Source organism: Protopterus annectens, chromosome 3.part0, assembly GCF_019279795.1.
Source record: "Protopterus annectens isolate FY-2018-M chromosome 3.part0, PAN1.0, whole genome shotgun sequence".
Classification (NCBI taxonomy): Eukaryota; Metazoa; Chordata; order Ceratodontiformes; family Protopteridae; genus Protopterus; species Protopterus annectens.
In genome coordinates, this window is record NC_056731.1 from 1,340,763,460 (window position 1) to 1,340,789,855 (window position 26,396).

The 26,396-nt window shown below is 42.1% G+C and overlaps 1 protein-coding gene across 1 annotated transcript in view; it reads left to right on the forward strand.

Annotated features, from left to right (window-relative positions):
- The window catches only part of LOC122796738 (desmoglein-2-like), a 1,262,885-nt gene that overhangs the window by 776,790 nt on the left and 459,699 nt on the right, over positions 1-26,396 (forward strand). The gene's annotated exons all lie outside the window — the stretch shown is intronic.

Genomic DNA, 26,396 nt, shown 5'->3' on the forward strand with positions numbered 1-26,396 from the left:
GTTGCAACAAACACCATTACAATGGAAAATATACAAGGTTATCACAGTAACATGTCTATACTGGCCCTGTGTATGTGCTGTCAGCCACACCACTGTCAACGTTTGTACATATGGCATGCATGAATTGGTGCATATGTGCTGTATGCCATATATAGTGTCATCATATCTGATAACAAGCCAGTGATACATCATATTGCTACACATGTCATGTACAGTAGGGGTTATATTTCATGACATAAGCTGGACATTCTGTGGATGTTTGTGCAGTACTGAGGTCTGTGTAGTGATGGTGAATGTCGGCAGTATGTGTGTTGTTAATATGTACTTTAGCCTGTGTACAGATTGTGGTAGATGTCATTGTCCTAGCTCCCCTTCTATCAGATGTTACATGCTGCCCCACTGTATGGTACCATTCCACTGTACACATTTGTAGGGCCACACACACACACACACACACACACACACACACACACACACACACACACACACACACACACACACACACATGTCCCATACCACAGACAGCCATCAGACCAAACTGTGTAGCAGCCCAGTATATGTAGGGACATTCTGTGACTGGCACATATGAGGATGGTGTAGAACAGATAGTCCATATACTGTAATATTATGCTAGCCTACCATATGTGGCTGTGTTCACATTGGTTGTGGTAATGCACTGTCACACAGGTGTATCTTACCCTGTGCTGTGACATTGCTGTTGAGCCTGCTATATATGCAAGTACATGTGCATTCTCCCATACAAGATGTAGGCCAGTGTTGAGTCAGTCTGCCTGTAGCTTGCACAGTGCATTGTTACATGCCTAGCAGCATAATGTACTTAACCAGTGGGATGTCACATGTAGATACTTGCCAGATGTACTGCTGCCGGGCCTCCCTTAAATGTCATGTATGTCAGACAGACAGACTAGTGGGATGCTGTACAGATGTATGTCAATATCTAGTGAGTTGTATGTGTCCATGGCACCCCTATACCAGCAGTCATTATGTGTCAGGCCAGACAGGAGTGTGTGACTCCAACACCTATGGTGCCAAATGTATACCAGTTGTTATGTGTTATACCCATCTACATGGCTGTCTACATCCATATTGCCAGGCCTGGTACACATGTGGTGCATTAAGGGAATATGTGTATACCTCTGGACTGTACAGCATGTATCCAAAGTTCCATATAAAGTGGCCAATATCTCTGCTGCAGTCCTCTGGGGCATTACATGCTAGCAGCGGTACTTCACAACGATGTCTGTCAGATGCCTGTCAGTAGCCATTGGCACACATGTTATAAGCGGATTTCAGCATCCATACACACCATGTCTGTGAAGACAATCCCAATGACAGTAGCAACAGTCTAGTAATATACCTGCTATACATACCTGACATCCCCTTGCACTACAACATTAGGACTGTAGGGGCTGGGGTACAGCTACACTGCATGTCCAGGACATATGGTGGAAATGTATGTACATATACCTATCCAGATAGCCATATATATATATAAAATGACACTTGTGTACTACATTGAATTACCACTGTCATGGCAACCACCCACTATAAATCCCTACAGCATGTGGCTGTGGTCCCTTCACATTTCCTGTGTGATGGACATCCATCCTGTGTGTGGGCATCAGTGATACAGGCAGCAGTGAGCAATACCTCTTACAGGAGAACATGCACACTTAGAGCAGACACATATTTGTAGGAGGTTCAGGAACTACAGACAGACTGTGGGTAGAGTTGTGTAATGCTTCGCATAGTACTGGTGTTGCAGGGTGTGTGTGTGTGTACATACTAGTGTACCTTGGAATGCAGTCTGTCTGCATAGCTCACTACTGTGGGCCTACCTCTTGCTGGGCAAAGGTATGCCTATCATGTGTTGTCCGTCCACCACACAAGCCCTGTGTCAGATATGACACTGGCAGTACGTCTGTTGCGTGCTACCGGTACATGGCTACATCCATGTCTATATCTAACCTCAATTCCCTGACTAAGGGTATGTTGCAGACTATCCTGTAACACCAGCACCTTGCTTAGTGTATGACAACAGTGTTCCATATATATGCCTGTGTTCCATCCTCTGTCCCCCATCTAAATACCAAGCTCTGCACATTTGTCATGCTGTTGGGGGTTGTTCTGTAGTGAGCTGTGAGTATATCACACTGCCATTAGTACACTTCTGTTGTATCCCCCACACATACACTGGGGCTGGGGCCATATATGTGTGGACGTCACCTACACAACACATGTGCGCCCTTATGCACTGCAGAGGCCAGTGTATGTAACAGTGGTATATGGTCATGTATTAATGAGTCCAGGTGGGGAGCACCATAAATGACCTAGGCTGTTATAAATGTGAGGGTATCAGGGGTGAGCTGCCCCAAGGTATGTGGATGTACAGTTCCATATACTCCACCTATATTGCAACTACTAACATGACTTGAGGTACTGCAAGCCTACTTCCCCCTGCAATACAGACTGTGCTGTGCGTTATGCCTTGATATGTTCCAGTTACAACCCATTGGATCACAAAACATCTTTACCTCCTACGGAGATTGTACAGAGTGTAGATAGAGGCTGCTGAACCACACACCTGCAGTACATACTGTTGATTGTGTGGTACCCTGTGGCCCCATCTGTCGGCACTATTGTACATTCTGAAGGGCTTGGCTTGGACTGTAACAGTTGTGAACCTTTCCAGACTACTGTATCAGTGTAACTGTTTCACAGTTGCAGTACTCCGTTTATATGGTTGTCAGTATTTGAACAGCTATATGATATGGCATATAGGACTGTTATGGTACACCATTAAAGGAGTCCCATTTCTGCAAACCTGTATGTGGTGTCTTTACTTTGACCTTTCTATGGGTATATGTTGCAGGCAATGATTGAAATTTGTATGTTTAGCCCATACATTGTCCAGATGTTCAGGTATTAGCTGTAGACATACTGGCTGTTCCATATTGTGTGCACCTCCTACATACGAATCTGACTGTACATATATCTGTGTGTGTATGTGTAGTCATATATATATATATATATATATATATATATATATATATACACATATATATATATATATATATATATATATATATATATATATATATATATATATATACACACACACACACATATATATATATATATATATATATATATATATATATATATATATATATATATATATATATGCATATATATATATATATATATATATATATATATATATATATATATATATATTATATATATATATGTATATCTGTATCAGCATATATGTGTATGTGTATCTGTATCCTAGAGACGTTGATGGCTTCCACGTATTACATGTCCTGTGGGAGGCAGACTGCACTTGGTAGTGTATTGCAGGGCACAGGTGTTTGGTTGTGGGGGGATGCCTATTCATACAAGATGTATAGTTTGTGGGGCCTCTAAACCCCATTAACGGTGCATGTGGACATTGGTGTATTTGTTAATCTGCAATTGCTATCTACAGATGTATGGCCATATATACCTATATAGATGTATTTATCTGCTAACAGATATATAGGTATATGTGCATAGACAGCGATATATATGTATATAGAGGTAGTAAAACAACATATATATTTGAATACATGTGTATCTATACATATATGGGTATGTTGTATCTGTTAAGGTTGCACTATAGTTATACACGCAGACATCTACATGTTGGTAAACATTCTCTGCACTGTTGTATGACAGGACTGGCTGATATGTTTCTGAAACAGTGAATATCTGTGTATCTGTCATGGCTTAGTGGTACATTGATTTGTCTAGGGTGTGCAGGGTCCTTGGTTTGAGCCTTGCCAGAGTTGTTTAATTTGTTGCTGGCCAGAACACATCCCATTGGATAGAGAGTGATTAAGGCACCATAAAGCAGTTGTAAGCAGGTTTGTGTGTTCTGTCCAGCAACAAAATAAACAGGTCCTGCAAGGCTCATAACCAGGACCCTGCATTCATGCACATAGTGATTTACCACTAAGCCATGACAGATATGCATAATCATGATGTGTCCACATACATATCATGCAGCCCAGGTATACAACACTACAGGAAATGTATTCCATCATGTAGATGTATTTGTGTGTGTATATATATTCATCACTGAATGGCTATAACATATCTATATATATGTAGATATAGGTATATACATACACACACACACACACACATATACATATATATATATATATATATATATATATATATATATATATATATATGTGTGTATATATATAAGCCAGTACATACAGATATATATAGATACGCATACAGCCAATGATATATATGTATATATCCACATATAGACAGCACTAGGAATGCATATATGTCAGCATATATATGGCTCACCTTTCAAATGGGGAAATACATGAGTCCGGAGGCGGGTAGGCCTAAAGTATGTTCTCAACATTGCACAATCCTGCAATACATGCATAGAATGTGCAATGTGTGAATGTCAATATGCATTCACTTATTGCAGGTTAGGCAATTTAGTTGCGGATGCCACTATAGTGGGGATGGGGAATAATTGCCTGTCCCCACTATAGTGCACAGTAGGAGTTCATATATCACAGTAGGGGGATTGTGGGGGGCCTGGACCCCCAGAAGGGGGATGCAGGGAGTCATGACCCCACCATTACGATATGTATTCCAACCTGCAGTTCGAGTGTCAGCGAAGGTGCCTGTAGAATTGCATTTCTCTTAACTGTGGTGCAGTAAGAAATGACGGGTTAGTCCTTTCGGTTTGCAAAAAGAGCCATTCAAAGGAATGATTGTCTCCCTGTCAAAGGTGAACACATATATATCAATATAGGCATATATGACATACATCTGTAGATGGAACTGGGAACGTAACCAAAATATATATGTCCACATGCACAACTGATGGGTTTGAGAGAACAAAACAACATACATCTGGCATGGATAGGTATTCCCCCCAGCCAAATACATCTGCTCTGCAGTACAATACCAACCTTAGCAGGACCCTACACGACAAGGGCAGTACATGTTAACAGTACTCCATCCCACCTGTAGGATGTAAAGCTGGCATTGCTAACATATCATGAAGTACAATCAGGTGGCATGTCATGCTTGGGGGAACCCCCTGGGCAGGTGCAATAAGTAGCTGGGATCCCTCATACAATCCAATAGCCCTATACCTGACAATGGTTTTACCAATGTTGGCAAGGGCATCCACAAACCCACCATGTCAGCTGGGAATTACCAACCAGTAGCCTGATGACCATGGTCTGCAGGGACATGAAACATACCAAAAATGACCCATGGCCAATGTCACTGGTTATCCCAACACATGGGACCCTGCCAATGTTGGACTTGTCAAAGGCAGAGAATACAACCTGAACTTGGTATACCTTCTCAACCCAATCATGACAGGTGTAGATGAGGGTTAGGAGGTGTACAATGCCTATGTACATCATAGCAGGCTTTTGTACACCATCATGCTTGTAGGAATGTGTGTGGCTGTTATAGGATCTACCTCCATTAGCAGGATGTTTCCACCAGGTCTGCGTGGCATATGCCAACATACCACAGGTGTCATCCCGTGGGCATACAGTCCTTCACAGGTCATAGATGTGTCAGTGCCCTCCTCCACACTGTTGAGGTGTGCAGCACTACTGGGGTTGTTATAACTCACTGGGTGTGGCTGTTGTGGACACGACTGCCATAATTGCAGTTACTGTTGAATCTATCCCCCCACATAGCTGTCTGTAATACTGTACAGTATATGTAATCAGGTTTTTAGTTGTTGTCTACATCATTCACAGTAGTTGAGCACCTCACACCCTCCTAAGGGTAGGGCTATGTCACCGGCATTGGCACACACATGTTACTTAGGTGAGGAGCGCGGTATAGTGGGGAGAGGGACATACACCCTGCTGTTGGCATGTTCAATGCCATCCACATTGTAGACTGTATATATATATATATATATATATATATATATATATATAGCACTGTGTGGTTGTGCCTATCCTGTCTTGGTGTGATTACATGTGTGACAGATGTGTTTCCTGCATGGGGACATACCTCCATGTGTACAGTCCTGTACCTGTACTGCATCCTAACTAAAGGCACTGTGTGTTGTACTCAGCCATGGCATGTGTACCACCCACTACACTTACTGGTGTCCACTGTAGAAGGCCCGCTGACACCACTACACCCATCAGCCATGTGACACATGGACAAACACAACACAATCTGAACAGATACTGGTGACAACAATACAACATTGTTAATTAAAACTAGGATGCATCATGGCTGCACTGCTACACCTTCCAAGATATTAGCATTTCACTTTACTGCTGACAACATGCTACACATAATTCCAGTGCTACACTGTTGTACAGTCACCCTGTGCATCAGAACTATGTTAGCCTGTCCCTGCATCGATGTTAAGGATGTCAGGCAGTAGCACAGGTATCATCATATGCACAGGGTGTGTTGTTGGTTTGCCAGAGGCCTAGGCTGAGCCATACAATTGGCAACATGTGTGTGTGTGAGGGGGCTGAGTATTGTTATGGGCCACTGGTGATGTCTTGTGTGCAGGTATGAGGTTGCCCTAGGTTTGTTGTTTATCTGTGTGTGTCTGCATGCACACAGTTCCTCCATGTGGCTGCCCTATCCAGGGAAATGTGGGACAGCTGCAGACTGTGCCTGGCAGGGGTGCTACAGGCAGTATTAGGTACAGAGCCAGACCAAGTACTGTCTCCCGAGTTTGACAGACATCCACTGGATCCAGGTCCCTCCTGGGACTGGCCAGGGCCACGTGCACATGGTCTGCTCTGATGGGTTGTGGACAGCCCCCCATAGTGCTGGGGCTGGTACTGCCACTACGGGAGTGTCTGTGACTGTTCGGATGTCTACGGCGACCTCCAGCTGCTGGTGTTGCTGGCATACATCCATGTGGCCATCGCAACCGTTCCACCCTGTCCTGATGCATGGACATGACATTTTGGATGAGTTCCAATGTCTCACCCCACCGTCTATCCATGACCTCGGTGTAATTACGGATGGTACTTGCTAAGTCACGGATACTGTCAGTTACAGAGGTATGATGAGCCCTCTTGCCCTTAGACCCTGCCTACTGTACCGTTCCATACGTACCAGTGACTCCATGTCAGTCTGGAACATGCATGTTGTTGAAATAGGGGTTGCACATCTGCCAGGTGCATGACGACCAGCAGTGCTCCTACGAGCACCCCTGCACATCTGCCTATGTGATATCCTGCCAGACATCTGGCTATGGCTGCTGTGTCTTGACACATGTGCCATAGATATCACACTGTCCTGGCCCATGCCAACCTTAGGCTGTCCCTCAGCTAGGGCCAATGGTGATGAGGTGTGTAGAGGCAGTGTGACTGTGTGCGTGGATGGTGTGGATATGTGTGGGTTGTCAATTGGTGGCCCAGCTGCAGCCCCTGATGACCCTTCCTGTGCCTCAACACACCTATCTTCATGGTCACTGTCTGTATCAGTGACATCAGATTCCCTGCGGGGGGGGGGGCCCAGCCCCTCCTTGCCACATGTGAGGGGAAAACAGGGAACAGACTGTAAGACCTGTACAACACCACTGAACAGTAAATACACACACACACACACACACACACACACACACACACACACACACACACACACACACACACACACACACACGTGTGCAGACATGGCCACACACACAGACATACACACATGCAATCGACATACATGGCAACCCATACACTACACCAGATGGCACCTACAGACAGCTCCTGCAACCCCATAACACACACAATAGCAGGTGATGGTGCAGTACAGTATCACACACATACCTGTAATTACACACATGTCAGCATGCAGGACATGTGGGGCTGAACAGCATGCAGTGCAACTGTAGTCAATTCCCGTTACCAACATTATACATGGCTGTGATGCATGGCTTCTGTTTGTAGGTGATGGCCCTCCCCCTGGAACCCACTGCACCCATGTCCACAGCATTGCTGTGCACCCGTTCAGCACCTTGGCATGTACTGTGCACCATACCTCATGGGTGTGCACACCATTACAGGATGTGTTTCTGTGTGTCAAGTGTGTTTCTGCTGCTGCTCACAGTCTCTGTGTGTTCCTGGATCACATCTGGACATGTGTTTAGTGACTGCTTGATGTGTATTCACATAAGTCATCATCAGTGGTGCATGTATGAGTGATAGATTACCATTAGACCAATCACAGAGACATTGTACTGTACCAATGGTGAGCGTAGAGACAATTATTGACCATGATTGGGCCCTGCCTGATGTTGCCTGTGATACACATAGGTTCATAGGTGAGTACTGTTCTATTGGTCCTGTTGCCTACAAAAGCCAGCCACAGGGGTTCCCTGCCATGCACCACCCACTAATGTTATTCCCCTGTGCCCCTGTCAGGCTGTGGCACACACATGCTACCCAGGATGTATTCCCCATTCCCCATCCAATTGCCAAGTGTTTCTGTCAAGATGGCCAATGAGTAGCATTGCCTGACATGTATGGGTAGTCCGTTCCAGAGTGTGGTGATTCCCCAGGACAGGGCCCGATCCCTCCAGTATGTTCTGTGTAATGTGTTGATTAGGTTTAGGACCCTGGAGCGTGTGTTAGCAGAGGGAGTGGGATGTCGTTATATGTAGCATGTTCAACTGATCTGTGTATGACATAGCTGTGTATGTTTGGCAGAAGTCAGCTGTGCCTGGGCAATGTGCACTGGAGTGTAGCCACAGCTGTCTGAGATGGACTGTGTATTGCATGTGTTTGAGACTGGTAATCCCATTAGTGAGGTGTGTGCTGTGTCAGTGCACATGTACAGCATGCATTATGGGCAGGTGTGTTAGTTGTGTACATGGCCTACACCTTAGCTATGACATACACAGTGAATTGCCAAGCATAACCTTAAACCATACTCACCAACATCTGGCTGCTGCCTTGTTGGTATCCCAGAGGTACCTACAATGACATGGGATAGAGTTGATGTCAGTGGCCACAGCTATGGCATTGCTACAGGGTGGCTGCAGTATTACAGCACAACAACAGCTGAAGTCCACAGTACTACAGTTTATGCATTACTGCTTATCAGTACTACACAACAACATGCCCCACATCTCACGCATGCATGGTCTACCTGTACAGATGCATACAATACAGTGGTATGCTGATATGCCCTGAAACCTTACCTGCATGCTCAATGTGTGGTGTGTGAGTAGCACCCACCTCCATGACCGTATAAGTCTGGAGCTCTTGCGGGCAGGCAGGTGCTACCAGGCTGATGAGCAGCTCCTCCACTCTGGTGAGGGGAAGATGGATGTTATGCCCCCCCCCCCCCGTTGCAAGGTGGCCATCCTGTCTGGCAGCAGCACAACGTAGTACTTGCTGGAGCAGGTCACTACAATGGTGGCGGACCTGCTCATAGGTTCGGCTGTGCAAACCCACCTCATTCACCCTGTGGACCACATAAGTCCACATCGCTGTTCTCTCCTGCTACTCCTTGCTTGTCCATTAGAAGAGCAGCTGATAGTTGTGGAGCATGCTGGTGATGATGATCTCCTCCTCAGTGGCACTGTACGCAGAGTTTCTCGGGTGTGCCTTACTCCCAGAAAGACATAATGATGGAAATATGTCTGAGCAACTCATATGTCAGGTTTACCATAATACAATACACATATCAGTCTCCCACCACCATATCAGCTCCAACATGCTGTTCACACTACACTAGTGGTATTTGTCTGGTATGTGTACCATTGGGCCATATATTGTATTGTACAACACTTTCTGCTATGTAGTTATAGACATGCTCCCTGTGGGGACACTAGAGTTGCAGGGCTGTTACAGGGTATTCCAACTGCATGTCTTGTCTCTGCCACTATGTTTCCACATATGCATGTGGTAGGCCTGCTATGTGACTGCTACACTGCCATTCTGTAGTATTGGGGATATCTATGCATGCTGTTGGACATGTTCTGGGATTGTGTGGACTATTACAGCCCACATATGTTCCATGACAGTTACACACCAGTATGTGTAGGGGTTATTTGCCAGCAGGAACACCACTCCAACCTAATGTGCACATGTTACCAGTGCACATCACATCCGTGGCCCACCATGGAACCTCATTTTCTACTTATATATATCTTAGACCCATTATAGAGTACAACGCCCCTTTTGGAATGTACCTCAAAAGACATCTGCAGCAGCTGGAAAGGTCACAGAAGTACCTCACAAAGAGGATTGCTAGCCTCAAACAAATGCCCTACACTGACTGCCTCAAAAAACTCCAGCATTACTCTGTAGCATATCGCCTACTCTGAGGTGATCTCTGCCTAACATATAAAGCTATGTCAAACCCAGAGCTGTTGGACATGCTACACCTAAAGAAATCCCAATCCCTCTGAGCTACACGCTCCAGGGACCTAAACCTTGTCACCACAATAAACAGGACATGCTGGAGGGATAGAGTCCTGTTCCAGAGACTTCCTATACTCTGGAACAGGCTACCCATCTATGTCAAGCAAAGTTCTTCATTAGCACTCTTCAAGAAAAATCTTGATGAGTGGATGGGAAATAGGAAATACACCCGAGGATCACTTCTGTGTCTCTGCTCAACAGTGGCACAGGAAAATAACTTTCTTGGGTGGCGTAAGCCAGGGAACCTTGTTGGCTAGGCTTATGTAGGCCCTTGGGCCGATAGCCTAGTACCTACTTATGAACCTATATATATATATATATATATATATATATATATATATATATATATATATGTATATATATATATATATATATATATATATATATCGACATGCACACACATATATATCTGTCTGTATACACGTGTGTATATATATATATATATATATATATATATATATATATATATCGACATGCACACACATATATATCTGTCTGTATACACGTGTGTGTATATATATATATATATATATATATATATATATATATATATATATATATATATATATATATATATAGTTTATACGTGCCTCAAGAATGTGTAGTCTAGAAGAGGTGGATCTATTAAAGCAGCTATTTGGAGAAAGAGGGTACCCGGCACTGTTGGTTGATGAGTTAGCCAAGGAGGTCATTGCGGGTAGGGACGATGTATATTCCCCTTTGTTGGGGAAAGGGACAACACAGAATACTGGTTCAAAATCTTTGGGGAAGTTTGATTCTCACAATAGCTTTGTGTACACTTTTTCGGAGGATTCTTCCGAGGTAGAACAGTCGATTTTAAGATTTTGGCCTATTCTGAAACAGCATGAAGAGCTCAAGCAAATAATCAATGAGCGTCCCTCTTTTGTTAGAAGGAAGGATAGGAATCTCAAAGGGTTATTTGAAGGGAAACCTAGAGTAGGTGGTAAGCGAATTTGCCCCAAACCTGGGACCTGCGGTTGTGGAGCATGCAAGCAGTGCACCTATGTGGTAAACGATAGTGTATTATTCATCCCATCAAGAAGATTTAAATTTAGGGCTGAACATTACTATAACTGTGGGGCGAAGGGTGTTGTGTATTTGGGTTTTTGTATACAATGCTGTAGTTTCTATGTGGGTAAAACTGAGAGAACCCTTAGAAGAAGGATTTACGAGCATTTATATGAAATTTCTAAAAAGAAGGACACTAATGCTTTCTACAAACATCTTGGCACATGTCCTAACATGCAGTTGAGATTTATGGTTTTAGAGCAAGTTCTGCAGGGCAGTAGAGGAGGGGACTGGGAGGCCCAGCTTGAGTATAAGGAGCTGTTGTGGCAACTCAAACTGAATGCCACAAAACCCCCAGGCCTGAATGACAGTGTCAGCATTGCTAGTGTCCTTAAATTAAGAAGGGCTAAATTATAAATTATAAAATTACAATTTATAAAACTACAGTTTTTATGGCTGAGTCTATTTTATACAACAGATAGTTTTATTTATTTATTAATTAATAAATTTCATCACTTTTTGTAGGCATTTTTTGCACAAAGTGTATTGAACACACACACTGTAATTTTATAGGTTCTATTTATTCATTTACCCACTTTAACATAGATTTTTTAAAAAAAGATTTTTAGGATTGATTAATGATGCATTAATGTTTTTCAATGTTTTTTAATGTTTATCAATGTTTCTTAATGTTTTTTAACATTTTATTGTTCTACTGAAGTGTTTTTATCATTGCATGGCTTACAATTTTTTTAAAAGCATGGCTCAGTGGTTCTGTTTGCACTAGGTTACCAATTAACAATGTATTTGCCTATTAATTTATTTGCCTATCAACTAAGCTGTTAACACATCTGATCATGTGATATTATTACTTGTAGTATATAAATTTGTGTTTTTGTGAGTGCAAACTCATCTTGAAAAAGCCTGGTACTGATCCAGGCGAAAGTGCTTGATCTCATATGTTTTTCGTCTTTTATTTTGAATAAATTTGGCAGTAAGCTACAGTTGAACTGGTCCGCTTTTCTCCTTTGCTCTGGATTTTGGTATTCATATATATATATATATATATATATATATATATATATATATATATGTATATATACATATGTGCATATATGTGTAGATATCATTTTGTGTTGTTTATATACCTATATGAATGTATAACTGTCCGAGGTTCTGTACACATACATAGCTGTGAATATGTATCACACATATATGTATCTGTATGCAGGGTGCGTACAAACATCTGGACCACACGCATGTACGCTCTTTACTTCACAGCTGAAGTGTTTTGCCTTGCTGCAACACAGACAGGTGTCACATGTGAACACAGACTAACATGGGGGTATATATGGTGACAAACTTTAGATAAACATTTTATACTGCTATGGTAGTGTGGGCATGCTATGCTACACATTAACATGACTGTCCTGCAGGTGGTGTGGTCTCTCACCCATGTGTCTATCATGGCGGTATTAATACCATCACCAGCCATTGGCCACAGTAATTTACAGAACACAGATATCATGGGTCACATCCTTGCCATTCACTGCTGATCTGCACATTTGACAGGAATGCCCCACTGCCCACAGGGACTAATACTACTGTCCAGTGCAGTTGTTGAGCACAACATCATTACAGGAACATGTACTGATGGCACATATACATCCTTTCACAGTATACATCCTATTATTCTATGCCATATACTACATGCCAGTAATGCATATCTGTTTCACATACCTGTTATGTTGTTTCCACTGTAACACAACCCTGAGCTTTGTGAACCTTATAGAAATGTTTTCTTTCTCTCTCTCTCTCTCTCTCAGTTTCTCTAGTAGAGTGATTGAGCTGGTTTGAATAGATGGCAGCATGCTTTTGTTGGTATTGCACATGATCAGTACATGGTGACATCCGTTTGTATTTCAATGTCGTATCCCTGCATAAGGGTATGCTGCAACAAATCCTGTAAAAGCAGCAATTTCCAGGTGTGTAACAGCAATAATGCAAATATGGCCCTATGTTCCTGCCTCTGTCCTCCACATATATGCCCTATTTGTCCTGCTGTGATACAGGAAGGGTTGTTAGGGAATGGCCTATCATTATTTACCACTAGCATTACTGCTATCATCCCAGTCATGTCATGAACACCCACACCAACTGTTGGGCCATGTCCATATATATGGGGGCAACAGCTGGAGAACACATTTGTGCCCTTGTACATTGCTGAGGTAAGTGTGTGGTACACATCCTTGCCCTTGTACAGCCTTTTATGGGGGGTAGTTCTATGCCTTTAACCTAGGCTATGGCACCTTTCCAGTGATATACCTGTTAAGAAGAGGGTCATTCAGTATGATAGTGAGGTGTTAGGTTAAGCAATGATATGTACAAGGTACTTTGACATTAACATGTATATGTTTAATGTCAGTATTTTCATTTGTGGGAATGGTTGGCACACTACACAGTTCACAGGTGTCAGTTGAAGGGCTTGAGGCTGAGGGATCTACTTTGCACCCAGTACTTCCGCACTACTACATATGTATGGCTACTGATATCTTGTATGTGTGTGTATGTGTTTGTACTTATATATATCTCATATGGCTACATCTATATATATATATCTATATATATATATATATCTATATATATATATATATATATATATATATATATATATATATATATATATATATATGTATCTATAGATATATACATATATATATAAATATATATATATATATATATATATATATATATATATATATATATATACACACACATACATATGAACATATGTATGTATCTTTATACAACTGACGTTATATGATTATTTGTGAGTCGTACATTAATATATATATATCTACATATAGCTGTCTATCTGTCTACATTTACATATATATCTGTCCATATTTCCATGCATGTTTGGCTCATATTTTGGCCTGTTCCTCCTTCACTTGGCAATTGTCATGGATGATCGCAGCATTGAAGTCAGTAACTAGTGGCAACACTTTTGTGTTTCATCTCCTTCTACGTATGTGTTCTAATACATATAACTGTGTAACCAGCAACATTTTCAGTGTAACAGAGCATTAGATGACATATATCCCTATTTGTACCCACGGTGTTCATAGGTTCATAGGTAGGTACTAGACTATTGGCCCTAGGGCCTATATAAGCCTAGCCAAAGGTACCCTGGCTTTCGCCACCCAAGAAAATTATTTTCCTGTGCCACTGTTGAACAGAGCCACAGAAGTGATCCCCGGTGTGAATTTCCTATCTCCCATCCAATCATCAAGATTTTTCTTCAAGAGTGCTAATGAGGAGCTTTGTTTGATATAGATAGGTAGTTTGTTCCAGAGTATGGGAAGTCTCTGGGACAGGAATCTATCCGAAAAGCATGTTCTGTTTATTGTGGTGACGAGGTTTAGGTCCCTAGAGCATGTAGCTCGTAGGGATTGGGATTTCTTTAAGTGGAGCATGTCGAAAAGCTCTGGGTTTGACATAGCTTTGTGTGTTAGGTAGAGATCGCCTCTGAGTAGGTGATATGCAACCGAGTAAAGCTGCAGTTTTTTAAGATGAACTGCATAGGGCATCTCTTTGAGGCCAGTAATCCTCTTCGTGAGGTATTTCTGTGGCCTTTCCAGTTGTTGTAGATGTCTTGTGAGGTACATACCAAAAAGGGCATTGTACTCTATAATGGGTCTAATGAGTGATGAGTAGAGGGGAACAATGACCTCTTTTTTCCTGGATGAGAAACCTTTTGTGATGAGGTGTGCCACATAGAAGGATTTCCTGACTACTGTGGCGATGTGATTATCAAAGGAGAGACTACTGTCCACATGTGTCCCAAGGTCTCTTATCACACTTTTGGTGTTAAGTAGACTACCACCTATGTGGTAGTTCATGGGTACTGAGTTTTTACCTAAAGGAATGACAATGCACTTTTTGGCATTGAGCTTGAGGCCATGGCTTTGACACCAGGCATCTGTCTCAGCAAGGTCCTTTTGTAGGATGTCCACATCTTTTGGAGTTTTGATTATGGCTCCTAGTTTGCAGTCATCTGCGAACTTCATTAGCCAAAGACCTTCTGTGTTTGCCTGTACTTCAGAGAAGTAGATACCAAACAGGAGAGGACCCAGGACTGAACCCTGTGGTACTCCACTTGTCACTGGTCTGAAGCTGGATTTGGAGTCTGCTACTTTCACAGTGTGGGTTCTGTCAGTGAGCCAGTTGGTAACCCATCTTGTGACATAGGGATTTATACCTAGTTTAGTGAGTTTATCTATAATTCCAGAGTGGGGGATGGTGTCAAAAGCCTTGGCGAGATCTAGATAGGCTGTGTGAACCACCTTACCCTCATCTACTGCTTTTGTGACTGCTTCAAAGAAGTCTATCAGGTTTAGGAGACATGATCTGCCTTTTACAAACCCGAACTGGGTGGGGTCCTGAGTTTGGAGATTACCAATGTCATTGTTTATAAGTTCCATGATGATACGCTCCATAGCCTTGCAGACCAGACTTGTTAAGCTAATGGGGCAGTAGTTTCCGGGGTCTGTGGTGGCTCCCCCTTTGTGAAGTGGGATAACTGTTGTTGTGCGCCATTCAGTGGGCACATAGCCTGAGGTGAGGCTATGATTAAACATGGTACTTAGGTGGGGTGCCAGTTTGTTCTGTAGTTCATGTAGAACACAGCCTGGGATGTTGTCAGGTCCCATGGATGTTGTGTTCTTGGCTTTGGATAGTGCGTTTTTTACCTGTGCAGCCGTGATTACAGGAACTTTGCATTCTTCTGGTATAGAGATGGGCCCTTTAGGGGATGACAGAGGGGTAAAGTTAGCACTAAACCTATCTGCCAGGATGTTGGCAATATCCATTGGTTCTGTATATTTAGTGCCATTGTGCTGTAACTCAGAGCAGATCTGAGTGTTGCCATTGAGATTCTTGACATAGCTATAGAATGATCAGTATTAGCAAAAAACTACGGGCACTCATAAAATCGTCTAAGGCCAGCTTCAAGAGAAAAATTGCACAGGACACTAAGGATAATCACAAGGCTTTCTTTAGTTATGTTAGGAACCTGGGTGGGAATTCCCAGATATGATCAGAATTAGTCCAAAATGACAAAAAATACACCAAACCCAGACATTGCCAACATCCTAGCTGACAGGTTCAGCGCAAACTCCCCACCAAAAGGGCAAATATCTATCCCAGCAGAGTGCTGCCACCCTGACATCTCAGATGCTCAGGTAAGAGCTGCCCTCTCCAAAGCAAAAAACACAGCATCAATGGGACCAGACGGTGTCCCGGGCTGCGTCCTACATGAACTCCAAGAAGAGCTAAACCCAAACATAAAACTACTGTTCAATCTCAGCCTTACTACAGGATATGTACCCAAAGAGTGGCATACAGCAACAGTGGTCCCTCTCCACAAAGGTGGTGCCTCAACGGATCCTGGAAACTATCGCCCCATAAGCCTGACTAGCTTGGTCTGCAAAGCTATGGAAAGGATCATCATGGACCTCATAAATAAAGATATTGGGGACCTACAGACACTGGATCCTACCCAGTTCGGGTTTGTTAAGGGCAGATCCTGCCTCTTAAACCTGATTGATTTCTTTGAAATAGTCACCAAGGCCATTGACGAGGGGAAGGTGGTCCACACAGCCTACCTGGACCTCGCAAAAGCCTTCGATATAATACCCCACTCGGGGATTATAGATAAACTCACCAGCTTAAACATAAACCCCTATGTCACTAGATGGGTTGCAAACTGGCTCAAGGACAGAACCCACATGGTTAGAATTGCTGCAGCCATGTCAGACTCCAAACCAGTTACAAGTGGCATCCCACAAGGCTCAGTCCTAGGACCTCTCTTGTTCGGTATATATTTCTCGGAGGTACAGACCAACATGGAAGGACTGTGGCTGACCAAGTTTGCAGATGACTGCAAACTGGGCGCGATAATCGACACTCCAGCCGACACAAGCATCCTCCAAAAGGGCCTCATAGAAACAGACAACTGGTGCCAGAGCCATGGCCTCAAGCTAAATGCCAAAAGTGTATAGTCATCCCCTTTGACAAAAACAAAGTGCCCACAAATTACCACATAGGTGGTAATCCATTAAGTATAGAAGAAGTAATTAGGGACCTGGGGACCCAAGTTGATAGCAATCTCTCATTTGACAACCACATGGCCAAAGTGGTTAGAAAAACATTTTATATAGCCCACCTAATCATGAAGGGATTCACATCTAGATCAGGGGAGGTCATTGTGCCTCTTTACTCATCCCTCAACAGGCCCATAATTGAGTACAGTGCCCCTTTTGGGATGTACCTTACCAGACACCTGCAGCAACTGGAAAGACCCCAAAAGTACCTCACCAAGAGGATCAAAGGGCTCAAACAGATGCCATATGCTGCCCGGTTAAAGAAACTCCGGCTCTACTCAGTGGCATACTGCCTGTTCAGGGACGATCTGTGCCTGACATATAAAGCCATGTCCAACCCAGAATTAATGGACATGCTGCACCTCAGAAAATCCAAATCCCATCGAGCTACGCGCTCAAGAGACTTGAAACTCAGCACTGAAATAAATAGGACATGCTGGAGGGACAGATTCATAACCCAGAGGCTCCCTTCACTCTGGAATAAAATCCCAGTCGAGGTTAGGCAGAGTCCCTCATTGACTCTTTTCAAGAGGAATCTTGATGAGTGGATGGGAGATCATAGGTTTACCCCGGGTATCACTTCTGTGTCACTGTTAGAAAAAGGGCATAGCAAAATTAATTTAAAATGGGTGGCGAAAGCCAAACACACTCTGGCTAGGCTTATAAATGCCCTAGGGCAGATAGCCTAGTATGAACCTATGAACCTATAATGCTTTGTGGTTGTCTTTAGAGTCAGTGGCGATTTTGTTTTCATAACTAGCTTTGGAGGATTTTATGAGGGATCTCAGCTTCTTACTGAAGCTGACCAGGGAGTTTCTCCAATCATGGGATTTTACTTTTTTTGCAACAGTTTCTTTCTTCTGTTGTAGAGTTTGTTTATGACAGGGGACCACCAGATTGGCTTCCTTGGTTCTGTTAGGGATTGCATGATCCATGCACTCATGTAAGTGCTTATAAAGTGCATTTGTGTAGGATTCAGCAGTCATACCTCTATTGTCCGTCAGCATGGGTGTCGTGAAGTTTGCCACTTCTGTCTTAAGAAGCGTGAAGTTGGCTTTGGAGAAATTTTTTACTGTGGTTTCCCTAATGGGGGGTGGGGTGGGGGAGAGATGTGGATGTCTAGGGTGATTAGCTTATGGGCGGATCTGACCAATGAGGAAATGACCCCTGGTGTGGAGCACCGGTTGCCCATGTTGGTAATAACCAGGTCTAGGATATTGCTGCCCCTGGTGGAGGTGTGGATAACTTGATCCATGGCATTGGAATTTATGAATTCCAGAAAACGTTGAGCAAAAGAGTTGGTACGAGTAGTTTTCCCAGTTAATGGTAGGGTAGTTGAAATTGCCCATTATTAGGGTGTTAGGTTGTACCCTAATATTTTCCAGTGTATTAAGAAATGAGGAGTGGGAATCCTGGGACATGGTAGGAGATCTGTAGCAAGCTACAATTTGGATTGCGGTCTTGCTCAGAGTTAGTTGCACTTGGATAATCTTGGATGCATTATGCTGAGCAACTAGCCTGGAGGTGTGGATATCCTTAATGAATATGGACACGCCTCCGCCTTTAGTGTTTCGGTCCAGGTTAGGTGGTCGAAAGGTGTGGTATGAATTATAGCCTGGTAATGCAGGGGTACTCTCTGGAGCCTTAAACCAGGTCTCTGTCACTGCACAGATGTTGATATTCTCCATTTTAAGGAGTTCCTCGAGAGAGTGCATTTTGAGGTTTAGACTTCTAGCATTGAGTAGCAATACCCTCAGATTCTTCATGCCTGTACCTGTTAGGGTGGTGAATTTGTCATTTGAACCTTGCCTAAAAAAGGCACTATAGGGGTGGCTAGAGCCTTAGCCAGTATCCGGAATCCCAGGGGCGACAGGTGCAGGCCATCTCTGGCAAAGCATCTTGGCTTGTCGATCATGTCATCCCAGGCAGACAGATACTGGATCCCCTTAGAATGACACCAGAAGCTTAGCCAATTGTTGAAGTCAATCATTTTGTCCTTGTATTGTGGTATCATTCAGGGTGATGGCAGGATGCTACTCAGGGCTAGGGTCATACCTGCCTGGGCTACAAGATCGGACAGCTCCTCCATGTCCCGTTTCATGTAGTCCAAGGAGGTACGTCTCAGGTCATTCACACCAACATCGACAATGACAGAGTCATATTTGTACTTGTTGTGGAGTGACCTGAGTGCATGCGTTATGTTTCGGATCCTGGCACCCAACAGGCAGCTGACAGTAACTTTCTCCTTGTTTAGCCTGGTGAGTGGAACATCAGTGTGCCTGACTATAGAATCACCTATGACTAAAGTGTTGGGTACGTTGTTATGCCTTATGGGTTGTGGTTGAGTGGCACACTGAGTTTGTGGGCTATGTGTCATTTGGGTTGTGTTGGGGATGGATGTTGCTTGTGTTTCTGCTTTGGAGGTCCCTGTTGCTTGGGCAGGTTTTTACTGAGAACCTCTGTGAATGTAGGTGTGTGTTTTGTGTTTCTATGTGTGTGTTTTGGTGGTGTAGGTTTTGAGGGACTATGTGCTGTGTGTGGTGTGGTGCAAGTGTTTACCTTCTCCTCTTGACTGTCTAGTCCAGTCTTGGGTGAAGAGAGCTTTGCTTCCAGGTTGGCTATATAAGTGCATCTCTCTCAGGTTGTAGTGTTGGGTGGTAGGAGGAGAGGGTTGTCTGTGTACATGAGGCAATTACTGCATTGCCCCAAGATGCCCAGATTCACCCTAAATCTAAGGCTGACCCTTAGACATGCCTGGATAGGTGCATATTTGTTAAGTACTAGAAACTGTTTTCCTCTAGACAGTGAGGAAAGTTGAGTGCTGTAGTAATTTGTAGCTTATTTAGTGCTTAAAATAAGTTCTGAACAAGTGCTGAAACAGAAAAACTGGCTAGTTCTAAGAAACAAAATTAAGCTAGAAGGCTTCTCTCCAACACAGAAAGGCTTGGGGGCCTAGAAGCCTACAAATAGTCCTGGACACAGCAAATCTATATCCAGGCTAGACTACCCACAGGAAAGGCAGGAAACAAGCTAAGAAAAAGTTTTTTTTTTTTTTTAGTCGAAAGCGAGAAAGGAGTAGCAGAAACTAAGCTGATTGGCCTTCTCAAATGTTCTCCCTGTACTGGGTAGAATGAGGTAATGACACTAGACTGGGAGGAGGGTCCCAGATCAAATTTACACTAGGGGCAGGCAACTGCAAAGCCACCAACAGCGAGGGAGGGTGGGAAACAAACTGCAGAAATGTTTCTCACAGCTGAAAAGCAGCAGTGAGCCTTTAAATGAAAGTTTTAAACAGCTAAAGGAGCCTCTAGAAAAAAGAGTTTAACTGCAACAAGTTATCAGAAACAAACAACCCAACAGATGCTTAATAAAAGTGGACAATTTCCAGTTAATACCTCACACACAGTGAAACTAGCTAGAAAAATACACAGTACACAAAGTGCTATAAATAACAAAGAAATAAAAAACAAAATAAGCAAAAAACAGGATACTTAATGTTATATATTATAGTTTTGAGTTTGCTCAGTGTCCTTCCTTCGATTAGCTCAGTGTGAAATGGCAGAAACACTCACAACTTAACTCCTTAGGTAACAGAAAGCTGAAACCTGAGACAGCTTCTAAGAAAGAAATTGCAAAATAACCAATGAGGTGCTTAGTCTAAGCTGTAGTCCAGGTGGCCTCAGTCAGCCAATGACCTCAAACAATTCTCTCTCACTGAAATGCCTGCTGGCTTTGGCTAAACCAAGATGTCCCTGAATATGTGCTCAGACACACAGCCTCCACAAACACTAGGCCCAAATACAAGCCTGAATATGGAAATGCTACAAATATCCCCACTACTTAGAAACAAACTGCAGAAATGTTTCTCACAGCTGAAAAGCAGCAGTGAGCCTTTAAATGGAAGTTTTAAACAGCTAAAGGAGCCTCTAGAAAAAAGAGTTTAACTGTAACAAGTTATGAGAAACAAACAACCCAACAGATGCTTAATAAAAGTGGACAATTTCCAGTTAATACCTCACACACAGTGAAACTAGCTAGAAAAATACACAGTACACAAAGTGCTATAAATAACAAAGAAATAAAGAACAAAATAAGCAAAAAACAGGATACTTAATGTTATATATTATAGTTCCAAGTTTGCTCAGTGTCCTTCCTTCAATTAGCTCAGTGTGAAATGGCAGAAACACTCACAACCTAACTTCTTAGGTAACAGAAAGTTGAAACCTGAGACAGCTTTTAAGAAAGAAATTGCAAATGAACCAATGAGGTGCTTAGTCTAAGCTGTAGTCCAGGTGGCCTCAGTCAGTCAATGACCTCAAACAATTCTCTCTCACTGAAATGCCTGATGGCTTTGGCTAAACCAAGATGTCCCTGAATATGTGCTCAGACACACAGCCTCCACAAACACTAGGCCCAAATACAAGCCTGAATATGGAAATGCTACAAATATCCCCACTACTTAGAAACAAACTGCAGAAATGTTTCTCACAGCTGAAAAGCAACAGTGAGCCTTTAAATGAAAGTTTTAAACAGCTAAAGGAGCCTCTAGAAAAAAGAGTTTAACTGCAACAAGTTATCAGAAACAAACAACCCAAAAGATGCTTAATAAAAGTGGACAATTTCCAGTTAATACCTCACACACAGTGAAACTAGCTAGAAAAATACACAGTACACAAAGTGCTATAAATAACAAAGAAATAAAGAACAAAATAAGCAAAAAGCAGGATAATTAATGTTATATATTATAGTTCCGACTTTGTTCAGTGTCCTTCCTTCGATTAGCTCAGTGTGGCATACTTTTTCCAGACTTCTTGCATTAACAGGTTATGTGGTGTGATAATAATACATTTCCTGTACTGTTGACTGATTGTGCTGCAAGATATGTTTGTGAAAACTTCAGGTTATGTATATCTGCCATGGTTTAGTGGTAAATCACTTTATGTATTGAGTGCAGGGTCCTGGATTTGAGCCTTGGAGAGGCAGTTTATTTTGTTGCTGAGCAGAACAAGGGACGTTGGCTACAGAGTGATTAAGGCACTTTTAAGCAGTTGTAAGCGGGTTTGCGTGGGATTGCATGACGGTAAGCACTGCTGACCTCCGGTTACAGTTTATTACACTCAGCTTCTACTTTGCTTCATCTGTGTAGGCAATGCTTACCCCTGTGAAAACGCACTTAAACACGCTTACTACTGCTTATTTGTGCTTAAACCTGCTTACTACTGCCTAAATTAATTTTGACACTGACACTTCACATGTGCATTTCATGCAGTACTCCAGTTCACATTTAAATGTTATTATGTAGGTAATACAGTATAAAGATGTGAAAATATGTTCATATACACATTCCACATGGAAAATGATATGTGCTGCAGTGGGACTCTTAACCGGGAATGCTTGTTCGTTAGGCGGATGCTCTAACCAATTCACTATTGCTGTGCTGCTTCATTTGCATATATATTCCTTGTTATCCTCTTCAGCCTTTTCTGCTGCTTTAACCGTAGCTAAGCGATGGGCAAACTTGCACACCTACAGTTAGCTGCACTCAGAGTTTTAAATAAAAAAACATACAAGGGTTTCATCATTTTATTTCGGTGTACTGTTGCTGTTGAACACATGGGGACTGTTGGTGGGGATGCGGACACCTATTAGCAGTCTCACTCATTTATTTACACTTTCTTCTGTTCTACTTTGTAGGGGCGTGTTTATTCTGAGAGCTCTGCTCTCAGACATGTCCCCTGCACTCATTCATGCTTAGTGTAGGATTTGGAGCTCAGGCAGCGTGCCTTCATTAATATGCATGCTGTATTGCCGTCCTCCTCTTAAACTGCCGCTTACGTGCAGGACTAGTTTAGTCCTGCATGGCAGGTTAGTAAATCTGGGGGACTGAGAAAAAAAATTATTTGCTGGAAGCCAGTGAGCATCCACAAATCATTAAATGCAATGTTTAAGCTGTAATTCTCTAAGCCTATATATTAACTATACACTGTGTGGAAGTTGAGTTTAATTACCTGAAAAAAATACACATAGAGGCTACAATTTTGGTGATATTGGTGTTGTAGTAAATATTGTTATTAATCATAAAATGACATATATAAATGTAATTTTCACCAAAAGACCACAGTAGCATAATTTCCTCCTTGAGTAAGAATGGGGTTGCTTATACAATCTCAATTCCAAAAGATATCTTTATTATCAATAAAGTAAAGTCTGACAGCTGGAAAGTTTTGCCTAGTGATAGAAATACTTTTTTTTACTCATAAAAAGAGTTTAACATTTTATAATTTATTAGAGCAGCATTATAAGAAAAATGGAAGTACCAACAGAACAGGCATGAGAACAGACACCTTCTAGCGTGGAGATTGTACTAACTGGTTCATACATGTTATCCTGTAATACAGAACCATCACCAAACCATACATCTGCACAGGCATATCACTTCAACTATTACACTAACTGGAAGACTCAGATGGTGGTCTGACTCATTTTTTACACTACTTTCCCAGCAGCTTATATAAGCAAAATTATGTACAAGTTACACAAAAGACTTAGTAATCATTAGTATTAAAAGTAAGATATTGATAACCCCTTGTAAACCTTGTCTCTAAAGGATTATCACTGTTGAAGTGATACCCTAACCCCATGTGCAAAATTGAGAAAAAAGGGTGTGGATGGATGGATGGATGGATGGATGGATGGATGGATGGATAACCCCTTGTATAAACACATTTCTAATTCTCCAGCACAATGCATCATACACTGTGATATTTGATGTTACTTCCAAAAATTTGAGCGGTAAATGAATAGCACAAGAAGGATGTTCGATCATCAGTGGCATATCAGCAAGATGCCATTTCTTTTCCTGGGTTGAATGATACTTTATCACTTAAGGCTAAGGCTTGCTAAGGAACAGGAAACTAAATCCTTAATGGTTCTAGAGTTTTCTGATGCAGTACGTATACATACTTGTTATTACGTTGTGATGCTTGTCTAATGAAGTGTTAAGGCACAAAACTACTCACCTCCATATTTTTTTAATTTTTAATAAAGACATGTTAATGTTTTGTAGCTTTGCTTTACTTATTAATACTGTAAGTTTTTTATTTACTTATATCCTGTAGTTGGCATTCTGACCTTTTTATCATAAAAGCTCCACTGGTACTCCCCATGATTGTGGCAGATGCATCCTGTAAGCATAGCCATTCTTCCCTCCTCATTCAGTATTCCATACATATAAGTACACATTTAAACATACACACACACACACACACACACACACACACACACACACACACACACACACACACACACACACACACACTCACATATGCACAAATCTACCTGACTACATCACTAACTCCCTTTTCTCCTGGATAGTCACAGACTGACAAGCCCCTAGTGTACACTCACCCTCAACCCCACCTTTCACTAAACTAAACTCCCCAGCACTTCCTTCTACCTCAATGAATGAACAAAGCCAAAACCACAATGTAATAGTTGCAGTCAGGGTGCCTTACACATCTGACAGATTTCATGAATCACTTAATGCATAGATGCCTTGCTGGAGACATTGTGTATGCCTTGCAGTAACTTTAATGAAATCCCACATCATCTTTTTCCCATTCAATGCATTGAATTTAAGCTGTAATATCTTAGGCCATTCCTCCATTCATAGTACATTACTTTGGAATTTTCAATTCAACACTGAATAATTAAGGCACAATCAGTTGCAGCAGCACTCATTACTCACAACAGTAATTGATAAATAACTCATCTATATCCTTTCCATGGAGATCAAAGAAGCTTTTTTTTATTTCAGGGGGCAAGTAAGCACATCTCTGAATGCGCGTACACACACACACACACACACACACACACACACACACACACACACACACACACACGCACACAGCATACCATTTTATAGGGAGCATATATAACTTTGTTATGAGTAGTCACACATCTATAATTGTACCATTCACAATAAAAGCACTCAACACCTTCCATGCCTTCTGCTGATTGATAAACAATGTAAGATGTCTTCACTGTCATGTATGTACGTCCTGATGATGGCCATCCCACTACTAATCACTGTGGTAGCTGCCTAGCAATCCTACTAACCAAACTTTCATCTGAGTGAAATTTATTTACTAATACCTTGTGTGCCTTTGTGACTACCTAGTGTTTTACCCAAGCTACCTTCCTATGATTAACTCTAAGTCTTTCTAATTTGCTCAGTAACTTTTTGGTGGTAGAATGTAAAATGCCTTGCTAAATTTTAAGTAGCCCCTACTTATATTCTTTACTTCTCTGGTTATCCAGTCACAAACTGTATTGAATTTAACTAGTCTAACATACAAGTGTTAAACCATATTGCTCATTGTCTGGAGCCCCAATTCCTTCAGATGCTTTACTGTTTTATTCAGAAGTAATTCCATTGCTTCTTCTATAAGTAAAGCCAAACTGATACATCATTAGTTTTCAGCATCTACCACATTCCTGCTCTTGGGAACAAGCATTAAATATGCCCATTCCTGCTCTTGGGAACAAGCATTAAATATGCCCATTTCATCCATGATATGTTGAAAAGTTTAATTAGTAGTGCTATCAGTTTGATCATCAGTTCTTTATGACTTGTAGGGTCAACCAGGGCATATTATCTCGCTCTCCTTTAATTTCCTTACCCTTTCACCTGTGAAAACAAAACCTTACCAGTCACAACTTGTCAACAAACTGT